Here is a 24,881-nt window from a genome sequence, read left to right on the forward strand (position 1 = left end):
CCATAATTTTCAGTTTTTTTTTAAAACACCCTTTTTGTGCAAAATACACTATTTTACAGCCCTAGCTGCATCTGCACATGTGAAATTCAATCGTTTTATACAGCTTTCATATTCTGTTATAATAAAAACATATTTTCTTTAAAAAAAATCCTTAATATTGCAGCCCTTGTTTAAATTTAAATAATTTTCTGGCTTTGAAAAAACACAAATTTTTGGCATTATCCAACATCTGGATTATTCAGTGTGCAATTTAAGCTAGAAATACAGCCATAATTTTCAGGGTTTTTAAAAACACACTTTTTTGCCAAAATACACAATTTTACAGCCCTTGCAGCATCAGCACATGTGAAATTCAAGGGTTATATACTGCTGTCATATTCAGTTATTAAACAAACACCCGTTTTGGTCAAAAAAGTTTATTTTGCAACCTTTGATGCATATGTCATTGTGAGATACACACTTTAGATACTGTGGTTATATTCAGTTATTTGAAAAATAGGCATTTTGTGCAAAAAACTTTAATTGCGGCCTAGTCTGGATCAGTCGGTGTGAGATACATACTTTAGATACTGTGGTTATATTCTTCTATTAATAAAGCACATTTTTTGGGGCAAAATACTAAATTTTTCTGCCCTTGCAGAATCAGCACGTGTGAAATTCAAGGGTTATATACTGCTGTCATATTCAGTTATTAAACAAAAACTCGTTTTGGGCAAAAAAGTTCATTTTGCAGCCTTTGCTGCATATGTCGTTTTGAGATACACACTTTAGATACTGTGGTTCTATTCAATAATTTGAAATACAGCCATTTTGGTCAACAAACTTTAATTGCAGCCTAGTCTGTATCTGTACGTGTGAGATACACCCTTTAGATACTGTAATTCTATTCAGTTATTTGAAAAACAGCCATTTTGGGCAAACAAATTTAATTGCGGCCTAGTCTGGATCAGTCGGTGTGAGATACATACTTTAGATACTGTGGTTATATTCTTCTATTAATAAAGCACATTTTTTGGGGCAAAATACTAAATTCTTCTGCCCTTGCAGAATCAGCACGTGTGAAATTCAAGGGTTATATACTGCTGTCATATTCAGTTATTAAACAAAAACTCGTTTTGGGCAAAAAAGTTCATTTTGCAGCCTTTGCTGCATATGTCGTTGTGAGATACACACTTTAGATACTGTGGTTCTATTCAATAATTTGAAATACAGCCATTTTGGTCAACAAACTTTAATTACGGCCTAGTCTGTATCAGGACGTGTGAGATATACCCTTTACATACTGTGCTTCTATTCAGTTATTAAACAAACACCCATTTTGGGCAAAAAACTTTAATTGCGGACTAGTCTGCATCTGTACGTGTGAGATCCAACCTTTATATAATGTCGTTCTATTCTGCTATTAATTAAACACCCATTTAGGGCAAGATCCTAAATTTGAGAAATATGAGGAGAGCGTCAAATAAGGGACGTGGCCCAGGTCGTGGTGCTGCTGGTGGAGCTCCTGTTGCACAAAGAGGACGTGGTCGATCTGTGTCAGCGACACGCACAAGTGAAAACCCTTCCTCAGGTGCGAGTAGGTGACAGAACCTGCAGCGGTATTTGGTCGGGCCTAATGCGGCTCTACGAATGGTGAGGCCTAAACAAGTACAGGCGATAGTAGATTGGGTTGCTGACAGTGCCTCCAGTTCCTTCACATTGTCTCCCACCCAGTCTTTTGCTGAAAGTTTAAAGTTGGCACCTTCAGCCGATGCCCATCAGTCTTTCACCTCACCCCCTTGCAAATCAGCCAAGCAGTCTGAGCCCCAAGTCATGCAGCAGTCTCTTCTGCTTTTTGATGACTCTGTTAGCAGGGTTTCCCAGGGCCATCTACCTATCCCTGCCACAGAAGTGGTAGAGATTGAGTGCACCGATGCCCAACCACTTCTTATGATTTAAGATGAGTACATGGGAGGACCATCGCAGCACGTCTTGGATGATGACGAAACACAGGTGTCGACTGCTGGGGATTTCGAAAATGTGCAGACCAACAAGAAGGGCAGAGGTGAAGACTAGATGGAAGATGATGTTGAGGACGATGAGGTCCTCGACCCCACATGGAATCAAGGTCATGCGAGTGACCTATGTAGTTCGGAGGAAGAGGAGGGGGTCACACAAAGCCGCCAGCACAGCAGAAGAGGGAGTAGGATGCAAAAGCGGAGCGCCCGTCCCCTAGACAGTACGCCTGCTACTGCCCACTGGAGCAAGGGACCAAGCACACCAAAGCCAGCTCCAAGGAGTTCCCTGGCATGGCAGTTCTTCAGACAATGTGATGAAGACAAGACACAAGTGGTTTTTACGCTGTGCAATCAGAGTCTGAAGCGAGGCATAAACGTTCTCAACCTGAGCACCACCTGCATGACAGACATTTAGTGCTAAGCACGAGCTGCAGTGGAGTAGACACCTCAAAAACAAAGAAAGTTCTCTGGCTCCTCCTGCTTCCTCTTCTGCGGCTGTCTCGGCCTCTTCAATCCACCCTCTGGAGTGACAGTGACACCCCGCAAAACAGAGGATCTGCCAGCATCACCACCACCTGGGTCACCAAGCATCTCACAATGTCCCACGGAAGCGTTAGCTCTCCATCTCCCAAACACTGGAGAGGAAGAGGAAGTACCCCACAACCCACTCGCTGTCCCTAGCCTGAATTCCAGCATTTCTAAATTACTGGCCTTTGAAATGCTGTCATTCCATCTGGTGGAGGCAGATAGTTTATGGCGGTGGATGTCCCACAGTACGTCGTGCCAGCCGCAACTACTTTTCGAGGCAAGCCATCCCTTCCTTGCACAACAAGTGGGGGACAAAATCAGGTGTGCACTGCGCAACGCCATCTGTGGCAGGTGCACCCTCACTATGGATACGTGGAACAGTAAGCACGGTCAGGGTCGTTATATCTCCATAACAGCAACAATGGGTAAATGCGATGGCGGCTGGGCCTGAGGCGGATAGCAGTTTGGCGCATGTCTTCCACCACCGTGGATTGCAGGGTGCTTCAGTTTTGCCTCCTGTTGCTTCCTCCTCCTACTCCGCTTCTCATCCTCTACCGGTCCTCATTCGGTCAGCGAACACCTTCACACCAACTTCAGCTCAGCCAGGGGTAAACAACAGCAGGCAATTTTAAAACGTATCTGTTTAGGTGGCAAAACCCCACACCGCGCAGGAGCTCTGGACGGGCCTGAAACAACAGACTGATGAGTTGTTGGTGCCAGTGAGCCTCAAGCCCGGCCTGGTGGTGTGCGATAATGGGTGAAACCTCCGTAGCAGCTCTGGGAGTAGCCGGTTTGACGCACACCCTTGCTGGGGCATGTGCTGAATTTGGCGGTGCTGATATTCATTAAACATTACCCAGATATGTCAGAGCTGCTGCATAAAGTGTGGGCCGTCTTGTGCGCGCTTTCGGCGTTCTCACCCCTGCTGCTGCTCGCCTGTCAGTGCGCCAGCGTAACTTCAGCCTTCCCGCTCACCGCCTCATATGCGACGTGCCACGCCACAAGATGGAACTTCACCTTGCACATGCTGGCCAGACTGTGCGAGCAGCAGCAAGCAATAGTGGAGTTTCAGCTGCAGCACGCACGGGTGAGTCGCTCTGCGGAACAGCATCCTTCACCACCAATGACTGGGCCTCCATGCGAGACCACTGTTTCGAGTACTCCACTAACATGGCAAGTGCCGATAACGCCGTTCCTAGCTTATCTATCCACTTCTATGCCTCCTTGAAAAAATGCTGCTGGCAATGATGGAAGAGATTGTGGCACAGGAGGAGGAGGAGGGATCACATCCCTTATTTGAGGACCTGGGCACATCCCTTATTTGGACGCTCTCCTCATATTTCTCAAATTTAGGTTCTTGCCCTAAATCGGTGTTTAATTAATAGCAGAACTAGAACGACAGTATGTAAAGGAGTGTATCTCACACGTACAGAACAAGACTAGCCGCAATTAAAGTTTTTTTTTTGCTCAAAATGGTATTTGTTTAATTACAGACTATGACAGCAGTATATAACCCTTGAATTTCACACGGTGCAGATGCAGCAAGGGCTGTAAAATTGTGTATTTGCCCAAAAAGGGTGTTTTTTTAATAGCAGACTGGAACCACAGTATCTAAAGTGTGTATCTCAACGTACAGATCAAGACTAGGCCGCAATTGAAGGTTTTTGCCCAAAATGGGTGTTTTGTTAATAGCAGAATAGAACACAGTATCTAAAGGGTGTATCTCACAATGACATATGCAGCAAAGGCTGCAAAATTAAGTGGTTTGTTTTAATAGCAGAATATGACATCAGTATATAACGCTTGAATTTCACACGTGCAGATGACAACAAGGGCTGTAAAATGTGTATTTTGCCCAAAAAGGGTGTTTATTGAAACCCAGAGAATGATAGCTGTATTTCTTTTTTTCTTTTTTTTTATTATTTTTTTTAAAATTAGTTTTGTAGATAGACATTAACCGTGTAATCCAGACAGTATACCACAGTACAGGATAAGACATCAATATAAATTATATCAGCAGTATAATAAATCCACAGAATAACTAATCCAGAGGGCAGTACGGAGTGTGATATATGATAGGCAAGCTACAAACCAAGTGGTATCAACAGTTATCAGAGAGTCATAGTATCATTTACCCAATATATAGTGGATTATATGAAACCTTACAAAGGAAGGAGGAAGGGTCCCGAGGTAGAGGGCTCTTATGGATAAGAAACAGCTGTTCTGAAAGTGTTGTGTCAGTTAAGGTGAGCACTGTGGAGCTAGGCTTGGAAAAGCCGCGAGGTTGTGGCAGAGAAAAGGTTGGTAGGGAGGGAAATACTAGGCATAAGCACTCAGACTCGACCCAAATGTGGAAGTGTAAACCTATGAACAAGCCACAGGTTCCATTTTTTCATGAATTGTGGGTGAGTACCAGACCCCCATGCAGAGATCTCCTCAAAGCGGTATATCTGGTCAATTTTCTGCTTCCATTGCAGTATAAATGGAAGAGAAGTTTTCAACCAGAATTTAGGTATTAGAAGCCTTGCGGCAATCAATAGCTGTTTAAAAAGGAATGTGGGGGGGATTGGGTATCTTCATCAAAACAAACAAGTAAGGCTTTGCTAGGAGAGGCCTGCACAGCTGTGAGGCAGATTTCGTTACTGATATCAAATATGATTCTCCACCATTCGCGTATTTTGGGGCAGTCCCACCAGATGTGGAAGAAGGAACCTCTGTTACCCCGTCACCTCCAGCAAACATCCGAGGAACCATCAGAGAAGAGGCAAGATATCTCTGGGGTTATGTACCATCTAGATAATAGTTTATAGCTATTCTCCTGTATCCTAACGCATCTAGACGGCTTAATAGCAGACACAAATAGTTTGGGGAGCATGGAAAGGGGAAGGTCTCTGTTCAAATCTTTTTCCCAATGTCGGATGAAGGCAGGTTTAACTATTAAGGGAGTTGATCTCAACCTGTAGTGAATTTGCGATATGAGCTTTTTAGGCGGTTTCGGATCGGTAGTCAGGGATTCAAGCCAGACTAAAGGGCGAAGGAGTTCACCCTCACCTGTATTGCGGGATAAGAACAGTCTAAGGTATGTGATTAGGGTTAAGCCACTGGGCTGGGGTTTTAGAATCTCTATCATGTCACAAGTACTAATAATTTCTCCAGTGTTTCCCAGGAGAGAGATAATGGGAGTAGATGAGCTCCTTAACTCTCTTGGGGTAGAGGTCAACCTATCAGGGGAGATCGTTCCAATCACATCCCTGACCTATAGGAGAGGAGAGGGGAAGGGGATTGAACAGTGTGTAGAAAGTGACCATTTCCAAGCATTCAGTGTGGTTCGTAAAATTGGATATGAGGTGGGAGGTACAAAACTGTACAAAAAAACTGTACAAAAAAGATGGTTTGCATCTTTCTCTCAAAGGAACAAATGTACTTAGTGAACAACTCCAAGAATTTGCGAAAGAGTATTTAAACTAGGAAGGGGGGGCAAAAGAGTGAAAATAAAAGAGTCCAATTGCCCCCCGAAACAATGCCAGAACAGGTCAGAAGCACAGAGGTTAAGAAATGATAAGCTCAGAGTCCTGTCTACAAATGCTCGCAGTTTAGGTAAAAAAATCAATGAACTTGGGTCAATAATGGCATCTGAGAATGTAGATTTAGTGGCTGTTACGGAGACATGGTTTAATGAAAGAAATGACTGGGACATAACCATACCAGGGTACTCTTTATACAGAAGAGACAGAGAAGGCAAGAAAGGAGGAGGAGTGGCCCTGTATGTGAAAGATAGCATTAAATCTAACCTAATACAAGTTGGTGAGGCCAACATAGAGTCAGTTTGGGTTACGTTGCAGTTTGCTAATCATGCAGTAACTCGTGTAGGTGTGATATATAGACCACCTGGTCAAGTTAAAGAACTAGATGATCTACTAGTTGAAGAAATAGCTAAAATGACAATGAAAGGAGAAGTTATCATTATGGGAGATTTCAATCTTCCAGATATAAACTGGAAAACCAAAATAGCAAGTTCTACCAGGAGTACAGATATTCTAAATTCCCTACTGGGGTTATCTCTACAACAAGTGGTTGAGGAGCCAACCCGGAGGGAGGCCATTTTGGATTTGGTATTCACAAATGGGGATTCGGTATATGATGTCATTATAGGCGAAACCTTGGGATCTAGTGATCACCAGTCAGTGTGGTTTAATATAAGAACTGTGAAAGAGTCCCACCACACAAAAACTAAATTTTTAGATTTTAGAAAAACAGACTTTTCAAAAATGAAATTAGTCATAAATGAGTCCTTATCAGACTGGAACGGATTACATGGAGTCCAGGAGAAATGGGACTACTTAAAAGGTGCATTATTGAAGGCAACAGAAAATTGCATTAGACTTGTCAGAAAAAGCAAAAAAAAGAAGAGACCACTGTGGAACTCAGCAGAAGTGGCCCAAATCATTAGAAATAAAAAGCTAGCATTTTGTAATTATAAAAAAAACCAGAGCAATGAAGATAAGGAAATCTACAAGATTAGGCAGAAAGAGGCCAAGCAAGTTATAAGAACTTCTAAAGCGCAGGCAGAAGAAAAACTAGCTCAGTCTATGAAAAAAGGGGATAAGACATTCTTCAGATATATAAATGAAAAAAGGAAATTAAAACAAGGAATAACTAAATTAAAAACAAAAGACGGAAGGTATGTAGAAGAGGATAAAGGGCTAGCCTTAATGAATACTTCTGTTCAGTTTTTACAAAAGAAAAAGAAGGAGAAGGACCTCCACTAGAAAGGATGACTAATAAATCGTTTGATGCATGTGTCTTTACAGAGGAAGATGTTCTAAGTTTGCTGTCTAAAGTGAAGACAAATAAGTCACAGGGGCCTGATGAGATACACCCAAAATTATTAAAAGAGCTTAGTGGTGAGCTGGCAAAACCGTTAACAGATTTATTTAACCAATCATTAGTAACAGGAGTCGTCCCGGAAGATTGGAAATTGGCAAATGTCGTGCCCATTCACAAGAAAGGTAGTAGGGAGGAATCGAGCAACTATAGACCAGTGAGTCTGACATCAATAGTAGGCAAATTAATGGAAACCCTATTAAAGGATAGGATTGTGGAACATCTAAAATCCCATGGATTGCAAGATGAAAAACAACATGGGTTTACTTCAGGGAGATCATGTCAAACAAATCTTATAGATTTTTTTGACTGGGTGACTAAAATAATAGACGGTGGAGGTGCAGTAGACATCGCATATCTAGATTTTAGTAAGGCTTTTGACACTGTCCCACATAGAAGACTTATCAATAAACTGCAGTCATTGAGCATGGACTCCCATATTGTTGAGTGGATTAGGCAGTGGCTGAGTGACAGACAACAGAGGGTTGTAGTCAATGGAGAACATTCAAAACAAGGTCATGTTACCAGTGGGGTTCCACAGGGATCTGTACTGGGACCAATTTTGTTTAATATCTTCATAAGTGATATTGCAAAAGGCCTCGATGGTAAGGTTTGTCTTTTTGCTGATGACACAAAGATATGTAACAGGGTTGATGTTCCTGGAGGGAAACGCCAAATGGAAAAGGATTTAGGAAAACTAGAAGAATGGTCAGAACTCTGGCAACTGAAATTTAATGTGGATAAGTGCAAGATAATGCACCTGGGGCGTAAAAACCCAAGGGCAGAATATAGAATATTTGACACAGTCCTGACCTCAGTATCTGAGGAAAGGGATTTAGGAGTAATTATTTCAGAAGACTTAAAGGTGGGAAGACAGTGTAATAGAGCAGCACGAAATGCCAGCAGAATGCTTGGATGTATAGGGAGAGGTATAAGCAGTAGAAAGAGTGAAGTGCTTATGCCGCTGTACAGAACACTGGTGAGACCTCACTTGGAGTATTGTGCGCAATACTGGAGGCCATATCTCCAGAAGGATATAGATACTCTAGAGAGAGTTCAGAGAAGAGCTACTAAACTGGTACATGGATTGCAGGATAAAACTTACCAGGAAAGGTTAAAGGACCTTAACATGTACAGCTTGGAAGAAAGAAGAGACAGAGGGGATATGATAGAAACTTTTAAATACATAAAGGGAATCAACTCGGTAAAGGAGGAGAGCATATTTAAAAGAAGAAAAACTACCACAAGAGGACACAGTTTTAAATTAGAGGGGCAAAGGTTTAAAAGTAATATAAGGAAGTATTACTTTACTGAGAGAGTAGTGGATGCATGGAATAGCCTTCCTGCAGAAGTGGTAGCTGCAAATACAGTGAAGGAGTTTAAGCATGCATGGGATAGCCATAAGGCTATCCTTCATATAAGATAGGGCCAGGGACTATTCATAGGATTCAGATATATTGGGCAGACTAGATGGGCCAAATGGTTCTTATCTGCCGACACATTCTATGTTTCTATGTTTCTATGAGGTGTGAAGTTTGGATTTTGGCTTCCTAAAAGTAGAGAACGAAGGGGTCTGCCCATTAAGTGTTGTTCTAGTGGGATCCACGATTTTTCGGGACTATTTCGTAACCACTCAATTGCTCTAGAAAGGAGTATTGCATTGCCATAAACCTCGGGGTCCGGGAGGCCAATTCCTCCCATTGACACTGGTTTTGAGAGTTGGGAGTATGAAAGCCTCGGTTTCCTACCATTCCAAATAAAGGATTTGAATTTTTTCCTAGTGACTCATAGTATGGCTTAGGTATAGGGATAGGTAGGACTTGTTGGAGGTAGGTGAGATGAGGTATGATCAATGATGACAGGAGATTCTTACGCCCAAACCAGGATAGGTATGGGGTACGGAGATTAAGGTTGTCTATGGCTTTAAAAATAGATTGGAGCAGGGGGGAATAATTAAGTGTAAAGAGGTCAGGGACAGATGGACTTATCTTAACACCTAAGTAGGTTAAGAAAGGGGATGACCAGTCAAAATTAATCTTTGAGGTCTGCTTGACATGTGAGGGAAGGCCGGTACTCATAATTTGCGATTTTTTTTTCATTGATTTTGAAATTAGAGACTACACTATATTTTTGTAGGTGGTTTTGTATGAGAGGGAGAGAGACCATGGAGTTGATGGTCATTGTTGAGGAAGGGTGGCAGGTATACATAAATATATATGCATGCCTACTGGGCATGCATATATATATGTATATATTAGCGGTGCATAATGTTCCCCTCAGAGGGCGATGTGCGCAGACGTGCCCAGCACCTGCGCCCATCCGCCTCTGATATTCCCCAGGGGCTCATTCATGCCCCTGTGGGAATTCATATAATGTGCCCCCTGAATGTATAGATATATATGTATGTGCCCTATGCCCCCTTATCATATATATATATACATACCATATATATACATACCATATAAATCCCCCCCCCCCCTACATGGACACAGATGCATCAATGTAAATGTGCCCCAAGCATTTACATTGATGTAATCTGGGTGAAGGCGCCAGGATGACCGGACAAGGTCCGGTCATTCTGGTGAACTCAAAGGATTCAAATTCAATAGAATTTGAATCCTTTTGTTCTCATTTTCTGCAGCCCTGCTGGAGATAATTAAGCATAATAGAGAGAGAGGAGATACCTCTGCTCCCTCTATTATGTGCATTCTGGCATCACAATTACCATTGCGATGTCCGGAATGCTGAGAGCTACAGGCGGGAGATCAAAGGATCTCCCGCCTGTCAGCAAGTGCACGCGGCCCTGCGGCGCGCGTGCAAGGACGCGCGGGCAGGCGCGGTGACGTCATTTCACCGCGCCGGCCTACGTGTCCTTCACTGTGGTGCGCGCTCGCGCGCCGTTGTGTGGGCGGTACGGTAGTGCGGGCGGCCGGACATATAAGTCCGGCAGGCCCTGCACTGGGTAGAAGAGAGCCGGCCGCCCACCCTGACTGAAGAATCATCCCCAGGACGACGAGCATCCCCTAGGCAACGAGCGGAAGGATTAAGTATCACCCCCACTATCCCACCAACAAATTAACCCCTCTATCCCACCAACGAACCCCCACTCCATTAACCCCCCATTATCCCACCAACGTACCCCCACTCCATTAACCCCCCACTATCCCACCAACGTACCCCCACTCCATTAACCCCCCACTATCCCACCAACGAACCCCCACTCCATTAACCCCCCACTATCCCACCAACGAACCTTATACCACCCTTCTATATACCCTATACCACCAACGCACCCTCCTATCTCACCCTCCTATCTACCCTGCCCTATAACATACTTTCCCCTGTTGTAACCCTATTGCCCTTGTTTTCCTACCACCCCTGATTCCCAGCCCTGTTACCCCTACTGTGCCTACCACCCCTGATTAACCCCTGGTGGTTACCCCAGTCCTTGTTACTGTTTGTGGTCTGCTTACACCCCTGTAAGACCACCGTTGACCCTCGTCGTACCCCATAGGGATAGTATAATACCAGGTGGGTGGGCTGTGAATATACTTGTATGTGTGAACTGTATAGATAGTTTATGGGTGGAATTTGGGAACGTGTAGTGTAGTTTAGGATTGTATATTTAGTGCTGTATTGTAGTGTACTGCGTGCGTAGTGTATTGTAAGTAATAAATACTGTGTTACTTGTAACTATCTGTGTAACGTGTAGTTATTGGCGATAGTTGGTTAGTAAGGCGCATGCAGCTAGCATAGTGATTAGTGTAAAGCATAGCAAAGGTATTGTGTTATTATTATATAAAGACATAAATAGGCGGAGTCATCAATAGTTGGCTCCTCCTATTTATGAATATTAATTATTGATATTTGCATAAATATTGGTGATTAATATTCCCCCTTTACAGTCATAATCATGACATCATCAGCAAAGGCCGCCAATTTGTGCTCCTGTCCTCCCAGCTTAACGCCACTGATGCATGTGTCATTTCTCAACGAGACCAGGAGGGGCTCTAGAGCTAAAACAAAGGGTAAGGGTGACAGGGGGCACCCCTGTCTAGTGCCATTACAGATGCGAAGGGGAGAGGAAAGGACACCATTGACCATTACCTTAGCAGTAGCGAGAGAGTACATAACAAAAATAGCTTGTAAATAGAGACCAGGGAGTCCGAAACGCAACAGAGCCTCTCTCAAATAAGTCCACTTGATCCTATCAAACGCTTTTTCTGCGTCTGTACTTAAAAAGAGTAAAGGTTTTGAGGAAGCTGAGGCATGGCATAAAACATTTATGAGAGAATTGTTTAGTGGGCACTCAATATCTGCAGCTACACACAGGGTACAACACGTTTATTGCATAACATTTAAATAGCATTCAATAAAACACACAAGAATTATATTAAAAAATTGTTAGCAAAAAATTATTGGTTAAAAGAGATAAATAAATTTCATAGCCTATAATTCATTACGTCGATTAGAACCTAAAAAATTCCTTCAAAAACTCCTTCACACTAAAGTATAGCGTGAATAAAATGAGGTTGTGCTGGTCCCGATAGTTCAAGCACTTCTGTGCTAGGTGCTATGTCCGTGCTGTTCCACAAGGTAAAAAATCACAAATATTGATGATCAGGGTGGTACTTTAGATTTGTGGGTTAGTATAATGCAGTATATAGATTGTACTCACTGCTTGTAGTCCAGTCGTTTTATTGTTATTGGCTGTAGTGGCGTCCCACTACAAGTCAAAACACTCACCCCTCTTCTTCTATCCAGTGGCGTGTGTAGGTTTGCGGCTTATCCTCGTTGCGAATACCGCGTCTGCTTGGTACGCTTCTTCCGGTTTCTGCTTAGCCTCCCACGTGATGATGGTATCTCACGTGATCGGAGCTTGAGGTAAGCTTGGTAGGCTTCTTCCGGTTTCTGCTTAGCGTCCCACGTGATGATGGTATCTCACGTGATCGGAGCTTGAGGGAGTTCCAAGTGATCTGTGCTGTTCCGGAGGCGGTACCAACCTCTATACGGACAAATGCTTACACAGCTATTCTCCTTGGATTTTTCACAATAATACCAGTAGTTATGATGCTGTACAGTGTCTTCTTAGTTTGAGGATCTCATCCGCTATCGCTATACGCGTTTCGGAGTCACCTACCCCTTCATCAATAGCTGGTTTGTGAGATCCATCTTACTTCCTTATATACTGATATAGGTTCCACCCTTTGTTTTAATTGGAGTTCTTTATAAAATCCGGTTCGGAACTTATGGGATTTCGGAGTTTGCTTCATTGTTCATATCCCAACATATTCATATAATATGTTCTTATAATATGTTCATATAATGTATTCATACCTATATAACTATAAAACTATAAAACTATAAAATTGCCATATTTCTATCCACAGTATATTCGCAAGGTTGTAGGTGTTCCCTGTTCCATATACAATTACTATCCAATATTTAAAATTGTGGGTACTTTCTGCCACAATTCCAAATGTGATATTAATATACATAAAATTATCAATAAAATAATAAATTACTAGTTGATATTTAAAAAAGGTTCCTTTCATTGCCTAGTGTATCTTGATTTATCGGCTATATATTTTCTTAGCTATATATTTTTTTAGCTATATATTTTCTGAGGGAGTAAAGGTGAGGGGCCCCTCATCAAGAGGAAATTGGATGTCCGTAATATAATAAAACACCGATATCCCATCAACGAGGGGCACCACACCTATTTATAGGAATCCAAATATCTTGAAGTCCGCATTTAAACCTACAGGTTCAAAGGTGTTAAAATCGTATATACGCCTTGCTTCCTGTCGCGACATTATCGAGATATGGTCCCCTCCTCTCCAATGTATATCAATCTTTTCAAATGCCATAAATTTCAACAAAGAAGGATCTTGGTTATGATAAATTTTAAAATGTTTAGACAGCGAGTGTTTCTCATATCCTGGCCTGATTTTCGTCATATGTTCTCCTATTCTCGTTTTCAATAATCTTTTCGTACGTCCTATATATTGTTTCCTACAAGGACATTCAATTAAATACAGGACGTTAGATGTATTGCAGGATAGAAATGTGTCAATTTCATATGAAAATGTACTCGTAGTGGAGGAGGCTTTACTCATTTTATTGGGAAATTTTGTATTCTTACAATTCTTACACTTGTTACATCTATAGAATCCCTTTAGATTAAATATATTCTGGTTAGTATTTTTCTTCCTATTTTTTATTGTTGGTGCTACCTTTAAAGCTAGGTTTGGGGCCTTAGTATATACCATTCGTGGTCCATTAATTAGATGTGATCCTATAATTTTATCTTTCACGACATGGTGCCAATGATTTTTTATGATAGTTTCAATTTTCTTATATTGTGCGCTATAGGGTAGGATGATCCTCGTTAGTAGAGTTGAGCGAACACCTGGATGTTCGGGTTCGAGAAGTTCGGCCGAACTTCCCGGAAATGTTCGGGTTCGGGATCCGAACCCGATCCGAACTTCGTCCCGAACCCGAACCCCATTGAAGTCAATGGGGACCCAAACTTTTCGGCACTAAAAAGGCTGTAAAACAGCCAGGAAAGAGCTAGAGGGCTGCAAAAGGCAGCAACATGTAGGTAATCCCCTGCAAAACAAATGTGGATAGGGAAAATAATTTTAAAAAAAAAATAAAAAAAATGACCCAATATCAATTGGACAGAGGTCCCATAGCAGAGAATCTGGTTTCACGTCAGCAGAAAATCAGTCTCTTCATGCCATAGCAAAGGAATCTGGCTTCATGTCAGCACAGAATCAGTCTCTTATGCCATAGCAGAGAATCTGGCTTCATGTCAGCAACAGAATCTGTCTTCATGTCATAGCAGAGAATCAGGCTTCACGTCACCACCACTGGAACAGGCCACTGTCACACATTTAGGCCCCGGCACCCAGTCAGAGGAGAGCGGTCCCGTAACAGAGAATCTGGCCTTATGTCAGCGCAGAATCTGTCTTCATGTCATAGCAGAGAATCAAGCTTAACGTCACCCACCACTGGAACAGGCCACTGTCACACATTTAGGCCCAGGCACCCAGTCAGAGGAGAGAGGTCCCGTAACAGAGAATCTGGCTTGATGTCAGCACAGAATCTGTCTTCATGTCATAGCAGAGAATCAGGCTTCATGTCACCCACCACTGGAACAGGCCACTGTCACACATTTAGGCCCAGGCACCCAGGCAGAGGAGAGAGGTCCCGTAACAGAGAATCTGGCCTTATGTCAGCGCAGAATCAGTCTTCATGTCATAGCAGAGAATCAGGCTTCACGTCACCCACCACTGGAACAGGCCACTGTCACACATTTAGGCCCCGGCACCCAGTCAGAGGAGAGAGGTCCCGTAACAGAGAATCTGGCCTTATGTCAGCGCAGAATCTGTCTTCATGTCATAGCAGAGAATCAAGCTTCACGTCACCCACCACTGGAACAGGCCACTGTCACACATTTAGGCCCAGGCACCCAGTCAGAGGAGAGAGGTCCCGTAACAGAGAATCTGGCTTGATGTCAGCACAGAATCTGTCTTCATGTCATAGCAGAGAATCAGGCTTCATGTCACCCACCACTGGAACAGGCCACTGTCACACATTTAGGCCCAGGCATCCAGGCAGAGGAGAGAGGTCCCGTAACAGAGAATCTGGCCTTATGTCAGCGCAGAATCAGTCTTCATGTCATAGCAGAGAATCAGGCTTCACGTCACCCACCACTGGAACAGGCCACTGTCACACATTTAGGCCCCGGCACCAGACAGAGGAGAGCGGTCCCGTAACAGAGAATCTGGCCTTATGTCAGCGCAGAATCTGTATTCATGTCATAGCAGAGAATCAGGCTTCACGTCACCCACCACTGGAACAGGCCACTGTCACACATTTAGGCCCAGGCACCCAGGCAGAGGAGAGAGGTCAAGTAACAGAGAATCTGGCCTTATGTCAACACAGAATCTGTCTTCATGTCATAGCAGAGAATCAGGCTTCACGTCACCCACCACTGGAACAGGCCACTGTCACACATTTAGGCCCAGGCACCCAGGCAGAGGAGAGAGGTCCCGTAACAGAGAATCTGGCCTTATGTCAGCACAGAATCTGTCTTCATGTCATAGCAGAGAATCAGGCTTCACGTCACCCACCACTGGAACAAGCCACTGTCACATATTTAGGCCCCAGCACCCAGACAGAGGAGAGAGGTCCCGTAACAGAGAATCTGGCCTTATGTCAGCGCAGAATCTGTATTCATGTCATAGCAGAGAATCAGGCTTCACGTCACCCACCACTGGAACAGGCCACTGTCACATATTTAGGCCCAGGCACCCAGGCAGAGGAGAGAGGTCCCGTAACAGAGAATTTGGCCTTATGTCAGCGCAGAATCTGTATTCATGTCATAGCAGAGAATCAGGCTTCACGTCACCCACCACTGGAACAGGCCACTGTCACACATTTAGGCCCCGGCACCCAGACAGAGGAGAGCGGTCCCGTAACAGAGAATCTGGCCTTATGTCAGCGCAGAATCTGTATTCATGTCATAGCAGAGAATCAGGCTTCACGTCACCCACCACTGGAACAGGCCACTGTCACACATTTAGGCCCAGGTACCCAGGCAGAGGAGAGAGGTCCCGTAACAGAGAATCTGGCCTGATGTCAGCGCAGAATCTGTCTTCATGTCATAGCAGAGAATCAGGCTTCACGTCACCCACCACTGGAACAGGCCACTGTCACACATTTAGGCCCAGGCACCCAGGCAGAGGAGAGAGGTCCCGTAACAGAGAATCTGGCCTGATGTCAGCACAGAATCTGTCTTCATGTCATAGCAGAGAATCAGGCTTCACGTCACCCACCACTGGAACAGGCCACTGTCACATATTTAGGCCCAGGCACCCAGGCAGAGGAGAGAGGTCGCGTAACAGAGAATCTGGCTTCATGTCAGCACAGAATAAGTCTTCATGTCATAGCAGAGAATCAGGCTTCACGTCACCCACCACTGGAACAGGCCACTGTCACACAGTTAGACCCCGGCACCCAGACAGAGGAGAGGTTCATTCAACTTTGGGTTGCCCCGCAATATAATGGTAAAATGAAATTAAAAATAGTATTGAATGAGGAAGTGCCCTGGAGTAGAATAATATATTGTTAAGGGGAGGTAGTTAATATCTAATCTGCACAAGGGATGGACAGGTCCTGTGGGATCCATGCCTGGTTCATTTTTATGAACGTCAGCTTGTCCACATTGGCTGTAGACAGGCGGCTGCGTTTGTCTGTAATGACGCCCCCTTCCGTGCTGAATACACGTTCAGACAAAACGCTGGCCGCCGGGCAGGCCAGCACCTCCAAGGCATAAAAGGCTAGCTCTGGCCACGTGGACAATTTGGAGACCCAGAAGTTGAATGGGGCCGAACCATCAGTCAGTACGTGGAGGGGTGTGCACAGGTACTGTTCCACCATGTTAGTGAAATGTTGCCTCCTGCTAACACGTTCCGTATCAGGTGGTGGTGCAGTTAGCTGTGGCGTGGTGACAAAACTTTTCCACATCTCTGCCATGCTAACCCTGCCCTCAGAGGAGCTGGCCGTGACACAGCTGCGTTGGCGACCTCTTGCTCCTCCTCTGCCTTTGCCTTGGGCTTCCACTTGTTCCCCTGTGACATTTGGGAATGCTCTCAGTAGCGCGTCTACCAACGTGCGTTTGTACTCGCGCATTTTCCTATCACGCTCCAGTGTAGGAAGTAAGGTGGGCACATTGTCTTTGTACCGGGGATCCAGCAAGGTGGCAACCCAGTAGTCCGCACACGTTAAAATGTGGGCAACTCTGCTGTCGTTGCGCAGGCACTGCAGCATGTAGTCGCTCATGTGTCCCAGGCTGCCCAGAGGTAAGGACAAGCTGTCCTCTGTGGGAGGCGTATCGTCATCGTCCTGTGTTTCCCCCCAGCCACGCACCAGTGATGGGCCCGAGCTGCTTTGGGTTCCACCCCGCTGTGAACATGCTTTATCCTCATCCTCCTCCACCTCCTCCTCATCCTCGTCCTCCTCGTCCTCCAGTCGTGGGCCCTGTCTGGCCACATTTGTACCTGGCCTCTGGTGTTGCAAAAAACCTCCCTCTGAGTCACTTTGAAGAGACTGGCCTGAAAGTGCTAAAAATGACCCCTCTTCCTCCTCTTCCTCCTGGGCCACATCCTCTTCCATCATCGCCCTAAGTGTTTTCTCAAGGAGACATAGAAGTGGTATTGTAACGCTGATAACGGCGTCATCGCCACTGGCCATGTTGGTGGAGTACTCGAAACAGCGCAACAGGGCACACAGGTCTCGCATGGAGGCCCAGTCATTGGTGGTGAAGTGTGTCTGATGCGCAGTGCGACTGACCCGTGCGTGCTGCAGCTGAAACTCCACTATGGCCTGCTGCTGCTCGCACAGTCTGTCCAGCATATGCAAGGTGGAGTTCCACCTGGTGGGTACGTCGCATATGAGGCGGTGAGCGGGAAGGCCGAAGTTACGCTGTAGCGCAGACAGGCGAGCAGCGGCAGGGTGTGAACGCCGGAAGCGCGAACAGACGGCCCGCACTTTATGCAGCAGCTCTGACATGTCGGGGTAGTTGCGAATGAACTTCTGCACCACCAAATTCAGCACATGCGCCAGGCAAGGGATGTGCGTCAAACCGGCTAGTCCCAGAGCTGCAACGAGATTTCGCCCATTATCGCACACCACCAGGCCGGGCTTGAGGCTCACCGGCAGCAACCACTAATCGGTCTGTTGTTCTATACCCCGCCACAACTCAAGTGCGGTGTGGGGCCTGTCCCCCAAACATATGAGTTTCAGAATAGCCTGCTGACGTTTACCCCGGGCTGTGCTGAAGTTGGTGGTGAAGGTGTGTGGCTGACTGGATGAGCAGGTGGAAGAAGAGGAGGAGGAAGCTGAGTAGGAGGAGGAGGAGACAGGAGGCAAAGAATGTTGCCCTGCGATCCTTGGCGGCGGAAGGACGTGCGCCAAACAGCTCTCCGCCTGGGGCCCAGCCGCCACTACATTTACCCAGTGTGCAGTTAGGGAGATATAGCGTCCCTGGCCGTGCTTACTGGTCCACGTATCTGTGGTTAGGTGGACCTTGCCACAGATGGCGTTGCGCAGTGCACACTTGATTTTATCGGACACTTGGTTGTGCAGGGAAGGCACGGCTCTCTTGGAGAAGTAGTGGCGGCTGGGAACAACATACTGTGGGACAGCAAGTGACATGAGCTGTTTGAAGCTGTGTGTGTCCACCAGCCTAAATGACAGCATTTCATAGGCCAGTAGTTTAGAAATGCTGGCATTCATGGCCAGGGATCGAGGGTGGCTAGGTGGGAATTTACGCTTTCTCTCAAATGTTTGTGAGATGGAGAGCTGAACGCTGCCGTGTGACATGGTTGAGATGCTTGGTGACGCAGGTGGTGGTGTTGGTGGTACATCCCATGTTTGCTGGGCGGCAGGTGCCAACGTTCCTCCAGAGGCAGAGGAAGAGGCCGAGGCGGCGGCAGCAGCAGCAGAAGAGGCCGAGGCAGCAGCAGAAGAGGCCGAGGCGGCAGCAGCAAAAGAGGCAGCAGGGGGAGCCTGAGTGACTTCCTTGTTTTTAAGGTGTTTACTCCACTGCAGTTCATGCTTTGCATGCAGGTGCCTGATCATGCAGGTTGTGCTAAGGTTCAGAACGTTAATGCCTCGCTTCAGGCTCTGATGGCACAGCGTGCAAACCACTCGGGTCTTGTCGTCAGCACATTGTTTGAAGAAGTGCCATGCCAGGGAACTCCTTGAAGCTGCCTTTGGGGTGCTCGGTCCCAGATGGCGGCGGTCAGTAGCAGGCGAAGTCTCTTGGCGGCGGGTGTTCTGATTTTGCCCACTGCTCCCTCTTTTGCTACGCTGTTGGCTCGGTCTCACCACTGCCTCTTCCTCTGAACTGTGAAAGTCAGTGGCACGACCTTCATTCCATGTGGGGTCTAGGACCTCATTGTCCCCTGCATCGTCTTCCACCCAGTCTTGACCCCTGACCTCCTGTTCAGTCTGCACACTGCAGAAAGACGCTGCAGTTGGCACCTGTGTTTCGTCATCATCAGAGACGTGCTGAGGTGGTATTCCCATGTCCTCATCATCAGGAAAAATAAGTGGTTGGACGTTAGTGCATTCTATCTCTTCCACCCCTGGGGAAGGGCTAGGTGGATGCCCTTGGGAAACCCTGGCAGCAGAGTCTTCAAACAGCATAAGAGACTGCTGCATAACTTGAGGCTCAGACAGTTTCCCTGATATGCATGGGGGTGATGTGACAGACCGATGGGCTTGGTTTTCATGCGCCATCTGTGCGCTTTCTGCAGAAGACTGGGTGGGAGATAATGTGAACGTGCTGGATCCACTGTCGGCCACCCAATTGACTAATGCCTGCACCTGTTTAGGCCTTACCATCCTTAGAACGGCATTGGGCCCCACCAAATATCGCTGTAAATTCTGCTGGCTACTGGGACCTGAGGTAGTTGGTTCACTAGGACGTGTGGCTGTGGCAGAACGGCCACGTCCTCTCCCAGCACCAGAGGGTACACTAACACCACCACGACCATGTCCACGTCCGCGTCCCTTATTAGATGTTTTCCTCATTGTTCCCGTTCACAACAATTTTGGCAAATTTGGGAATGCTTTTTCAACCCAGAACAAAAAGTCTGCTTTTACGGTCACTACAAATAACTTGACCAGCTAAAACTGTGCAGATTTGGTTGAATAGAGATGTGAGACCTGTTTTTTTTTTGCGCTGTGTGACAGTTATAGGTTTAATCACAGAATGACACTTCTATCAGCACGCTAGTGTGTGTCTTAGGTTTTTCTGAATGACACTATCAATACCTTCAATGTAAGATTTTCTTTTTGGGATAGATTTCAAGTAGGCCTCAAATACCACAAACTAGTTATTTTCAGAATGGCAAATTTGGGAATGCTTTTTCAACCCAGAACAAAAAGTCTGCTTTTACGGTCACTACAAATAACTTGACCAGCTAAAACTGTGCAGATTTGGTTGAATAGAGATGTGAGACCTGTTTTTTTTTGCGCTGTGTGACAGTTATAGGTTTAATCACAGAATGACACTTCTATCAGCACGCTAGCGTGTGTCTTAGGTTTTTCTGAATGACACTATCAATACCTTCAATGTAAGATTTTCTTTTTGGGATAGATTTCAAGTAGGCCTCAAATACCACAAACTAGTTATTTTCAGAATGGCAAATTTGGGAATGCTTTTTCAACCCAGAACAAAAAGTCTGCTTTGACGGTCACTACAAATAACTTGACCAGCTAAAACTGTGCAGATTTGGTTGAATAGAGATGTGAGACCTGTTTTTTTTTGCGCTGTGTGACAGTTATAGGTTTAATCACAGAATGACACTTCTATCAGCACGCTAGCGTGTGTCTTAGGTTTTTCTGAATCACACTATCAATACCTTTAATGTAAGATTTTCTTTTTGGGATAGATTTCAAGTAGGCCTCAAATACCACAAACTAGTTATTTTCAGAATGGCAAATTTGGGAATGCTTTTTCAACCCAGAACAAAAAGTCTGCTTTTACGGTCACTACAAATAACTTGACCAGCTAAAACTGTGCAGATTTGGTTGAATAGAAATGTCAGGTCTATTTTTTAGGCGCTGGGTGACAGGCTCAACTTGCCCCTGATGTAATATATGGCCAAAAATAACCACACTGTTGATGGTTAAATGCACTTGGGTGACACAGGCTTAGCCTGCAGCTGATGTAGTATATGGCCAAAAAATAATCAGACTGTTGATGGTTAAATGCACTTGGGTGACATAGGCTCATGTAGTGGCCTCACGGACTAAGCGTGGGCACTACACGAGGGTCAATTGGGGTGTGCGTGACTTCTCTTCACTTGGTATAGGAGTGTCATTTCCAATTGTGCATATTTTATGTAAATTGTAAAGTATTGTTTTTGTATTGTGCAATGTTTCCCTGTTATAGGCATTATCAGGCCTAGTCCCTGTAGTTAGTCATCCCAGACGCTAGAGGGAGCTAGAGTACCCCTAGTATAAGTAGTCAGGCCCCAGACAGAGAAGGTGGTTGAAGGTCAGGAGTCTGCAAAAGACAAGCTGGAAGGCACCAGTCAGGGCCTTCTCCTGACATGCAACTAGTCAGTCCAGGCTTCTAGTTGCCACCAGGAGACTAGTAGAGGGATCCTAGTCTACCTCCTGATCCAGAGAGCCATGGTTAGCTCAGAAGATCTAACCCAGGGGAAGAGGTTGCCTCCTGGGAGCAACCCTGTAGTTACCACCGAGTCGAGCAGAGCCAACAGGTCCAGCTGATACAAGTAAGTGAAGAAATTCGTGGCACACCAAAGTAGATTCAATGCAATTTAATAATTAGTTGATGTTTTACATCATTTCATATTCCATATGTTCACATATATAATCAATACATCCGGGTAGGAGCAGTGTACAGTTGTATAGTGTGTCCCAACGTTTCGGCCATATGTCTGGCCTTTGTCAAGGGATCTATAAGAAATTATATCAATTAGAATCATTTTTAAGTTCTGATACATGAAATGAGAGTCATATAAAATTAGTAGAAAAATCAATTAGAGGTCAAACGTCTGTCAAAGCGAAAACAATGTAAATAAAAGAAGAAAGAAAGTTCCCTGAGTATCATCATAGCAGCAAGACATAGTAAGGCATTAATGGACAACACATCTGGGGTAGCAGTCATGCCACTTTATGTCACCAAACTATAGATCAGTGGGAGCCACTGTATATATGCATATTGGTAAAGTATTCTCATATAAATCAAGTGGTCTGGCTGGGACCCCCTAATGTGCTGTCCAGAGATGGCTATAAAAATATAGAGGCTTGGTAAAAAATCTGTGGAGGAAGAGATCAGCGATTACCTGTAGTTATTCACTGTGGAGACATTGACCGGATGTGAACGCTGCGAGCCGCACGCTGGGATTTATAAAGGAGGCTAGAGTGTATTTCTCAGTGGTGACGGCGTACGTGCATGCGCGATGACGTCATGCCGTTGCGCATGCGCAATGGTGAATATCGGGACAAGTGAGGGCATAGAAGATGCCCTTACTACAAAATACAACAAACGCAGCCTGCACTATATAAATAGTTTGACGTTTTGACTATAAGAGAGACACTGATGGGTCACTATTGTTGTCTGATCTGGTTGGTGTGTGTAATCATGGAGAACAAGGACATCACCCAAAGCAAAGGAAGCACATAAATAGAAACATCACATAGATGAAAATATGGATGACATCATATTACAATAATCACTGTTGATAATATGATAATAGTAAATAATGATTATTAGGTTTATATGGATGAGGGAAAAGGGGAGGGTAAAGAGGGTAAGTGGGGTAGTGGAAGGGAGGGAAGGAAGGTGGGGGAACGGGAGGGGGAGGGTTTTGTCTCACCCATATGGTCTAGATCGATACTCCAATTTTATCGATTCTATGAGGAAAAACATATAATAATCATTATTAAAGAGATAGACAAGTGGAATACAGCAATAACAACGTAGAGTCCATTATGTATTAAAGAAAAAGTCGCATTCCCCGGTGTAATCCGCTGGGGCTCAATGTATCCAGGCGGTGGATCCAGTATGATTCCCGTTGTTTGAGTAATTGTATTTGGTTTCCACCCCTCCGTGGGTTTTATCTGTTCTAGTACCTGAAATCTCAAAGATGAGATCTGATGGGTTCCGTTCCTTAAAATGGGCAGGGATTGGGTAAGAGTAGTTGGTTAGTTCTTATGGTGGACTTATGTTTCGAGATCCTATCTCTGATATGCTGGGTAGTTCACCCACATAACATAGTCCGCATGGGCATTTGATGAGATACACCACATTTGTGGAATCACATGTAAAGAAGTCATTGATAGTGTAACGATTACCCGAATGTGGGTGTGCTCACTGTGTTCCCTTAATCACACTGGAGCACTGTGCGCAGTGGAGGCAAGGAAGGTACCTGATTGTGGGGTGCCTAAGAATCTCTGGTCGTGGCAGTTTTGTCAGTGGACCAATGTCTGCTCGAACCATGTCCATCCCTTATATTTTTAGTACGTTTGTAGCAAGTTAATGGCGGAGTTTGGAATTCTGCTGTTAATGCCTTACTATGTCTTGCTGCTATGATGATACTCAGGGAACTTTCTTTCTTCTTTTATTTACATTGTTTTCGCTTTGACAGACGTTTGACCTCTAATTGATTTTTCTACTAATTTTATATGACTCTCATTTCATGTATCAGAACTTAAAAATGATTCTAATTGATATAATTTCTTATAGATCCCTTGACAAAGGCCAGACATATGGCCGAAACGTTGGGACACACTATACAACTGTACACTGCTCCTACCCGGATGTATTGATTATATATGTGAACATATGGAATATGAAATGATGTAAAACATCAACTAATTATTAAATTGCATTGAATCTACTTTGGTGTGCCACGAATGTCTTCACTACTACGTGACGACCCCTCGTCCTCTCCGTGGGCACCCTTCACTTAATAGGGTGTGCGGATCTCATTACCTCCTATACAGCTGATACAAGTAAGCTGAAGGGCAGAGAGAATAGAGGTATGGAGCAAGAATGAGCACCTAAGGAGGATTATTTACCAAGGATAAAAGCCTACAATAAGGTATCTGGGCCTTGGGATTAAAGCCAGACAGGAGTTCGAAAGGAACAGTGTACACTAATCTCCGAGGAGTCTGTACAGCCTGATTCTGTGCATGTGGATGTTTACCCTCTGTGTATCTTGCCTAACCACCATATACCTGCCATAATTGTGAAACCTGCTTGTGAAGTGTATTTGACATGTGGAACTGAGTTGCCATCTAACTGTACAGAGTGGAATTTACTACAGTAAAGCAAAGTTTGGTTCACCCTGCCATCTGTGTTCCTTGCTTATAAAGACCTTCCACCGGTGTGCACCGTTTACCGGCACTGGTGTCACGAACCTTAAAGGGACCTTGCCCCAGGCACATAAAACACCTGCAACATCCAGGGCACCTCAACCAACATCAGGCTTGGTCCCTAAATACAGAGTGTGCCCCAGAGGACTTTTGTGCCAGCCTCTCCTTCACTGCTGTATGCCTGCCCAGGGGTTTCCATATATAACTGTGAGTGACCCTCGCTTGCCATTGACCGTGACCTCACAATCGCATTACCCTGCAGGTCTGGCGTACCGCACTCAGCCTGCAGCTGATGTAGGATATAGCACAAAATAACCACACTATCGATGGTTAAATACACTTGGTGATAGCTCGTGCTGGCGCACCACAAGTCACAAAATGGCCGCCGATCACCCCAGAAAAAAAAGTGATCTAAAAACGCTCTGGGCAGCCTCAAAAAAGTCAGCAAGTCAATAATAGCACTTCAATGATCCACAGCTGCAGATCGATCACAGAATCAAGTCTTTTGGAGGAGTTAATCTGCCTAATCTCGCCCAAACGTCG

This window comes from Bufo bufo, chromosome 4 (assembly GCF_905171765.1).
Source record: "Bufo bufo chromosome 4, aBufBuf1.1, whole genome shotgun sequence".
Classification (NCBI taxonomy): Eukaryota; Metazoa; Chordata; class Amphibia; order Anura; family Bufonidae; genus Bufo; species Bufo bufo.